This window comes from Rhinolophus sinicus, linkage group LG15, assembly GCF_036562045.2.
Source record: "Rhinolophus sinicus isolate RSC01 linkage group LG15, ASM3656204v1, whole genome shotgun sequence".
In the NCBI taxonomy this organism is placed as follows: Eukaryota; Metazoa; Chordata; class Mammalia; order Chiroptera; family Rhinolophidae; genus Rhinolophus; species Rhinolophus sinicus.
Genome location: NC_133764.1, coordinates 43,148,204 through 43,156,787, shown reverse-complemented (window position 1 = coordinate 43,156,787; position 8,584 = coordinate 43,148,204). Strand labels below are relative to the sequence as shown.

Sequence of the window (8,584 nt, the reverse complement as noted above, 5' to 3'; positions counted from 1 at the left end):
AAGGAAGCAGCAGCTGTGGGGGAAGGGCAAGCATAGAGGGTTGGGGGAGAGGAGAGCAAGGACACCATGGACTGAATATAATTAAAAGGGCCTAATAAAAGGATCTGTACTAAGTCTCCAGGTAGGAGCTGCCTCCTGCCATGAGGGCCTCTTCTGTGGGGAAACCTTTTTGTCGATTGGAAATTTCTTCCTGAGGTGTGACATCTGATCTTTACTTTTTGGTCTATAGCTTAGCTCTGCTGCGGGTGGGCTGAGAAAACTGTGACTGCCCACCTCCCCCTAAGTCTCCAGCCTCCCTACTCTCTTCCTTCCTGCTCAGAGGCTGCAGGCCACCCTGCCTTCTGCCAGTCTTCTCCTGCAGGGGCTGTCCCGCTTCAGGAAGGGCGCCCGGGCCTGTCATGATTCAGGTTTGTTTCCAACCCAAGGCGTGATCCCGACAACTTTCAAAGTCTCAAAATAGGGCATGCTAGACCTGCTCACTCATGTCATGTCATTTTTGCTTAATAAACGAAACCGCTTCCATTTGTTTATTTTCTTTTCCCAGTGACTCACACTCCGAGTTAAATGAAATGTTCTGTAGTTTGGAACTTTTCCTGGGAAACTCTGGTGAGGAAGAAGTTAGGACACTTGCTAGTGTGGAAAGCAGCACACGCCGTGTCATGGATGCTTTCATTCATTCAAACATTTGGTAAACGTTTGTTAGCTGTTTTCTGTGTCGGGTATTCTGCTTTGTATTATACTTGAATTCTAGAGAAACTGAACAAGGTATTTAAAACCTCTAACGGCCTTGTACATCTGGGAAAGGGGAGATGTGGAAGGAAAGAAACCTGCAAAAAGAAGGTTCCAGGTTATATTGATTGGTACATTATGGCTTTAGTAGAAATAGAACTCAGGACGTCTACTCACTTTATAATTTGAGTAACTACAATACCACTAAATGTATTCGAGCCTGAAATCATTTGGCCAAATTGTCATTCTGAATAAAATTCTTGCTGGATTTCCCATCTTGATTTTCTAGGGCTCTTCTGGGATAGGAACCTAGAAACAATGATAGTGGAGAAAGAATGAAAACATCCAGAAATACTTTCCTTAAATAGCAATGCTATAGGCTGAAGACAGCATGTTTGCATCTGTGGTGTACCTTACGTATACCTGACTTCTGCCATTATCATCAAACAATGGTACATGTTTTAAAAATATATTTAGAATATATTTACTAAAATAAATACACTTAAGTGTTATGAAGTACATAGCCCCAAATAATGAACAGGTTAAATTGAGGTAGTATAGAATTTGAGATCTAATACTACATAGTTTGTAGTTTACAGGGGTAAAAAACATCAATCCTAAATATTTCCAATAAATAAATCCTGTCATGTGATTCCTGTGTTACCCATATGTGCCACGAAAGCAGGACCCAGGTATATATCTTGTTCATCATTACTGACCCAGTGCCTAATCTGGTAGGTGCTCAATAAATATTTGTGAAAGGAAGGGAAAAAGGGAGAGATTTGGGGTAGGGCCATGGAAGAAGCTTCTATAAGGAGAGGTGGTTAAGGAGTGATGTAGGGTGAAATTTCCTTTTTTGCTGTCCCTTTAAGAGACTAAAGACAAATTACCCTTCAGTGCTATTGAGAGTCAAATTTGTGTTTGAGAGTGAGGGAGAGGGAGGGAGGGAGGGAGGGAGGGAGGGAGAGAGAGAGACACTTCATGCTGGCTACAAAGGTATAGTCACTTTGAAAACATTCATTGAGCTGCAGACTCCCATGTGACCTCCATGTGACCTCCATGTGAACCCCATGTGACTTCCGGTTCACCTTTTATTTGAAATTCTTTGTTCATTTTATGTATTTATTTCTAGGAGCCAAAATTCTCTTCTGAGCCTCTCAGGAGAAGAACTATTTCTGACAGAGGTTCAGCCAGTGCTACTGTTCATTAGGTTTACAGGTACCTTCTAAGGGCTCGGCAAGATTAGCATTGCTGAGTTTACCTTATGTTTCACAGCAGAAAAAATATTTCCAAGTGTTATACTGAAGCAGAATCTCCTACCGGGTTTCCCCGAAAATAAGACCTAGCCGGACCATCAGCCCTAATGCCTCTTTTGGAGCAAAAAGTAATATAAGATCCAGTCTTATTTTACTATAAGACCGGGTCTTATCTAACATAATATGACTGGGTCTTATGTTAATTTTTGCTCCAAAAGATGTATTAAAGCTGATGGTCCGGCTAGGTCTTATTTTTGGGGAAACACAGTAACTGCATATGCAGAATTATTATTCTGTGCGCCCAAGCTGTGATCCCATCATCAAAGACCTGGGTCCAGGCTCCTAAGGAACCAGGCAGCCCCGCTCCTGCTCACCAAAGGATTCTCAGCCCTCTGGCTGGTCCAACTCCCATCCAGCTTTCCTGTCACTTTCCAATACCACAAACCTTTTCACGTCCTCCCCTCCCTCAACAGCTTTCCACGGACACTCCCAGCTGGCGAGACCTAGCCTGTAGCTTTGCACAGGAGGCTGGGCTGGGAGGGAGAAGCTCTGAGTGGTGCGTGGGTCATGGGAGTTTCGGTCCCCAGGGGTGAGAGACAGAAGCTGTGTATAGGGCCTGGATAGGGCCTGTCAACTAGAGTTTGGGACATTCATACCCATGCCCTGGATGGCAAATGCTGCTGAGATGCCCTCCTCTCCAGGCCTCTGTGTGTGTGTGTGTACCTAGGCTGACTCTGTCATCTGTGTTTCCTAACCCCAGCCACCTCTGGTCTACAGCACCTAAAGGACATGGGGAAGGTGGCAAGGGTCCTTTACCCTGTGCACTCCCTGGCTCCCTGGCCTCAACCTCCACCCCCCCCCCCCTCACAAACGTCAGCCACCTTTTTATCTCCCTCCCTCCTTGGGACCCTCACTGCCCCCATTAATGAGGGAACTTCTCACTCTCCCTCTTCCCCATGAAGAGGATCCAGCAGCTTCTTGGAAATAACTCTGGGGATTAGGGGTAACAAGCACTAATCCCCACTCTTTTGCTCCTAATGTTTAGTTTAGAAGCAAGGGGTGGAAAGGGACCCTAGCACTCATCTACTCCAATTTGTCATTTTACAGAATAAGAAACTGAGGGCCAGAGAGATGACAGCCTAAAGCTCCTGGCTTCTCAGAGCAGCTTGGGACAAGGGTCCATGTTTCCTGGTTGGAGACTCAGAGTGTCTGGATGCACTGGAGCTCAGCAGGCCTCTCCGGGAGTTAGCTGCAGTGGAGGCGTGAGAGAGAGTGGACGTGGAGATTTATTCCAGTCACATGGATTCTCTCCCTCTAATCCTCACCTCCTCCTTTTTTTCCTTTTCAGCAGCAGTTATAAAATCCAGGAAATAAATGTGGATTTATGGCCTATAAAGGGTTTAGTTAGTGCTGTGACCTGCTGTGTTATGTAACTCCTATTTATTATCGGCCTTGGATGACGTTTCTATTGAAGCAACTCACTAAGCTGATTCTGTGACATTTCCTTTAGCCTTGTTCAGAGGTGGCTACAGCAGAAATTCCTCTGCAACTTCAAAAACCAGAAATTGGGGGTGGGGAGGCTTTCAAAAATTCCCTTCTTTAATCCCCTGGGCTGATGTTTCTATCAAGCCCTGCTCACCTCAGCAGTGGTCCCAGGTTCTGCACCACCTGCCTGCCCTTTGGGTCCCTGGGCTGCCTTTGTGAGGAGGCCGAGAAAGGTGTTTTCACTGCCCCTGGTGAATGAAAAGAACTCAGGGCTCTGAGAATCTAGAGGTAGCCTTGTAGAAAGAGCATTGAACCAAGTCAAGAGTTCTAGTCCGATTTCTGTTGTTGGGTAACAGCAGCTCTGGGCCTCAGCTTGGTCTTAGTAAAGAGAAGTAGAAGTAGCTTACCTTATCTGTTCAATCAGACCCCCACTAGGCACCCTCCTGGATAGGGTTTGGCCTGCCTTGCAGGAGTGGAGAGGAAGGAGAGGGGGGCGGAGCTGGCAGTCTTTGGGTGCTACTAATACCAACACAGCGCCACCTTGTGTTCAGAAGGGAGCAGAACCCAGCCCAGCCTCTAGCAAGGCAGCTTTCCAAACAAGTTGTTTTCCGACCCCACACCACCTCTTTTCTGCACTGGTTGGGAGTGGTATTGGGAAGCCAAGCATCTCCCTAATCGAATGTCACCTCTCAGCCCTTCTCTTTTTCCCCCCAAGTGGTATCAAAGGGGCCCTAGGGAGATGCTCTCTCAAGGCTCAGCTGCCATCCTAAAGGGCTTTTGGAGACTTCTTCCCAGGTTCAAGAAGGAAACGATGGACACCCAAGGGAAGTGCAGGACCCAGAGAACTTAACAGTGTCTCTCCTCATAATTAAGACATATTCCTCCCAGTCATGGAAGTGACGCCTTGATGCCTCAGGGACAAGCTGGTTTGTACCAAGTGGTACAGGCGATGCGATCTTCTCTCCATTAAGGATCTGGCTGGGCAAGAAGGTTACTAGTCCATACAATGCAAACTACACGCACACAGATGAGCCACCCTTAAAGAATGTCACCCTAGAAGCAGCTTTAGAACTCACCTGAGCCAAGCCCCAGCTTTTACAGATAAGGGAAGCTGAGGGTCCAGAGAGAGAAGCCGAATTTTGATGGATCAGTGGCAGGGCGGGGCTAGAACACTATTCTTTAACATGACTTCGTTTTTGCAATGCTGACTTCAGGCTCCTATTATGGGGAGAGGGGTGGAGGTGGGGGGGTCTCTGGAAGAAAGGGCTGTCACCTTGGGGCCCCAGAAACATGGCCTTAATATTTGAAGGGAGGAGATTGATTTTAATGTGAGTGCTCTAACTTCATAGCCTTGTGATTTTGAGTTAGTCACTTCATTTTACAATACACATCTGTAAAACAGGAATGGTAATATGAATCTATTGGGGCAGGATGGTCTGATAAACCCTCAGTTGGGTAAAGCCCAGGACTGGTCTCTAAGTCAGCCAAGGATGTCTACAGGCCTCTGCCCAGTTTCTGCTCAGCTCCAGCCAGGCTCCTCCAGGAAGGACAAATGCTTGAGATGCCTCTAAGAATCAATACTGGAGTCTTTTCTGGTGAGAAAAATGCCCAACTTTTGCATCTAGTTCCTTATTTACAGCTCCCGGTAAACGCTCCAAAATAGAGATGTAGATTGCTCACAAAAGCCTTTTTCCACAGAAGCACAACAGGCTGAAACGCAGCAAATTGCAAGCAGTGGAAAATTCACTCTGGGATTTGTCACTTGTCTGGGTTAGCCGAAGGTAGGGGAAAGTAAGCTTGATGAAAAAGGGGCAATCCAAAAAGAAACTGAGGCCTCACTGGGGGAAGGGCACAGATATTTGGTTACTGGAGAGTGGTACCTTATCTCATTTAAACTTTCCAACAATCCAGTGAATAAGATATCATTATCATAATACTCCTGATGAGGAAATTCAAGTTTTTGGAAGACCACCCACTCTTTTTGCGTGTCTCTGCACCTGAGATGTCCTGCATCAATTGTAACAGATGGAGGTTTACATTCTTCCTTAGGCAGAGTAATGCTCAACTTTTTAATCACGTAGAAAGCATAGCACCCTCCTGGCCTCCGTTCCATACAGTTGTGCATCAAATGTTAACAGTGTCTTTACTTTTCTGTATGTCTGTTCCCTACCCATTTATATGCAGTGACTGGGAGTTTAATTCTTGTCATAAAGCATTATGAGCCACAGATACTGAATAAATGTTTAACGGCATCTAAAAATGTTGAACTTAACCACTTCTTTCATGCTTCAATTATGTCCCTTAGTGTGTCTGCACAGGAGTAAAATGAACTCTCAGCTACAAAAGAGAATATGTGTCTCCTCCTGTATTTAATATCCATGGAACACTCCTTTACCTTAAATTGGGGAGAGTGGGGCAACAGAGAAAGGTATTCCCTGAAAGGTGAGACAGGCCCAAGGTACCTCTGCTTCCTAACACAGTTCTTTTGGGATAGACACGGTCCAGAACACTAATAAACACACTGGAAATAAGAATATTCTGCATTCGATAAGCATGGGAGTTTTTCTCGTTTTTACGTTACAAAGTAGCCAAAGCAGACACCATACCAATATCACATGTTAACTACTGCTTCTAACGTACAGACCTAATACTTTATTGTACTTCACCATCTCCGTGTCTCCTTCCCTCTCCTATCCTTATCTCCTTGACCGTGTCTTACTCATCCTCACATCCCTGACACTGAGGAAGCTCCAATGTCTGCTGCTGAGTTCCGACCAGAAGCAGGTGGTGTGCTGGTGGCTATCACATCGTTTCTTCATAGTCGCCACAAGAACCCTTGAAGGGGACGAGGGTTGTTACTCTATTTTGATATATATAGTAAGGAAACGGAATAGTTGAGTGACGAATGAAGGGTCAGAAAAACAGTAGACCCAGGATTCAAACCCAGGTCTCCTGACTTGAGAGCTAGTACTTTTCCCACACACACCTGCAGTCGCCTGTTGTGTTGAGTGAAGCTGGTTATTCTCGCCGCAGTGAGGACCCTGAGCCTTTACTCGTCTCATGTGGACCTGAGGCAAGGCCCCTCCTACGTCCAGGCCCCTACATCACTCCAAAGAGTTGCTCTACCAATCACCTTTGAGTTTATGGAGTAAAGGCTTTGGGAAAACTATTAGAGATGTTATGTACATGTAAGCTAGTCATGATAACAACGAAAGGGTTATGGCTTTCTTCTATGAAAAAAATACGCTGACCAAGTGAATGGAAGATGAAATATTCTCTTTAGTCTTTTAATGTAGCAGGAAGTTTGAAGTACCCTAAGCTTCAATTATCCATGAAGGAAAAGGGAAAGAGCAGTGGGTTGAGCCTGGGGTGAGCTCATGGGCTGGTAATAACTGGCCAGGAATGAAAAAAGCTTTGTTGCTCCTGGAAAACAGATGCTTGTGAATCCAGCTGGGCTGCTCTTCAGTGCCTCTTAAGCAGCTGTTCCCAATGCAAGAATCAGAACCACCTGAGGTAACTGTTCCCATAAACAGTCTGACAGTCCCTAGATGAGAGGAAGAAGGAACTCACTTCATTCTGGAACTAGCTGGGATGGGGGTGGGGGTGGCGGTGGTGGTGGTGGTGGTGATTCAGGCCACACTGTCCTCTACTGGCCGGGTTGAGAACTGCAGCTTTTACACGAAAAGCTGGCCGCCCTGAGCTGAGGCTTGTTGCAGGTGAGGTTGGTATCTATGCACACAACACATCGAGGCAAATTAGAGCCGGGGTCACAGAACCAGAGACATTAGAGCTAGGATTCTTTTTAGATCACCTGGATAAACCACCCTCCTTTAACTCATGAGAGAACAAGGTCCAAAGATGTAAAAGCAGTCTTCTTCAGCCTAAGGCACACAGCACACAGACCCGTGACACTTCACAGATGCATAGATGCAGTAGATCTGGGCTGCAGTTTTATGCCTTCGTGGGTGATTCTGGGGTGCTGTTAAAGTGACTTGCCGAGGGTCACCGCAGGGCACAGCCTGGATGGGTCTACAGCCCACTTTGCAATTATACCACCATGTGTCTAAAGGAAATGAGTGTAAAACTGAACTGCATCATTATGGAATATTTAAGGCATTCTGAAAAGTCTCCTAACTACCAAATCTTTTCTATCAAATTGGCCACTGCTGACGATGAATTAAGTTCATGCCTTTTGTGATGGCCAGGGCTCTCAAGCCCACACTGAACAGGAGAGGCCTGAGGGGGGCTGAGGAAGAGCCCGGGACTCAGACCGTTCTCTCTCCACTAAGGTGTGAAAGGCAGTTTCGCCACTAGGTGGGACTGCACGCTGCCATCTGTTATGAGGACAGCACTCCCATCCTGCCCCCAACAAAATGAAAACGGACACTTCCAGTCCTGCACTGCGACTCTGGCTTTCCACTAGAGACCTGCCAGTTCAGGGAGAGGACCGAATGAGGCCGACCAGAATTCATCAGTTTCCCAATGACCCGGTAGGCCCCTGAGGACTGAGGGGGCCTGTCAAGTAGGAAGGAGCCAGGCTATTAATTCTGTCCTAGAGTGTCCCACCTCACTGGATAGACAGCTGTGCCTTCATCTAGTCAACTGTTCTATTAACGTGCCCATCAGGACTGTTACTATCACGCCAGAAACCCACATTTCTTATAAACAAAATACACGGGATTGGTCCAAATACCACTTCACATTGTGCTACCACATGATTGGTTTTATAATCACCCTTCCTTTCGGTCTCTCCCAAGCAAATGGATCACGAATAAGCATGCCATCTCATTAACATCTACGCCGCAGCCTGCCTCTCCTCACTGAGCAATCTGGCAAACGGCATGCCTTAGTATCACGTGTGGGTTGTTACTCAGCACACCCACATTTCTAGAAAGCCCTATTGTCTATTACTCATGTCTCATGTGAACAGTGAGCCAAGCAGACGTGTGCTTTGTGTACTCCCCAGGGCTCACCTTTAGCTAGCGCCAAATGGCAACAGTCCCTCAGAAATGACAACGACAATGTGTTTGATGGGGAAGGATGACTGGACTTTCAAATAAAAACCAAGGTCAGATGCCTCAGAAAGGCAAAAACAAAATACACTGGACCTGATA

General features: G+C 46.3%; 1 long non-coding RNA gene across 1 annotated transcript; it reads right to left on the bottom strand.

The window, feature by feature from the left end:
• Positions 1-577: 577 nt before the first annotated feature.
• Positions 578-4,095, bottom strand: LOC141568933 (uncharacterized). The gene is made up of 3 exons (XR_012492270.1): positions 3,878-4,095; positions 907-1,038; positions 578-827 (listed from the first exon to the last, which is right to left on the bottom strand). It is a non-coding gene; the product is annotated as an uncharacterized LOC141568933 (long non-coding RNA).
• Between the last annotated feature and the right edge of the window lie 4,489 nt (positions 4,096-8,584).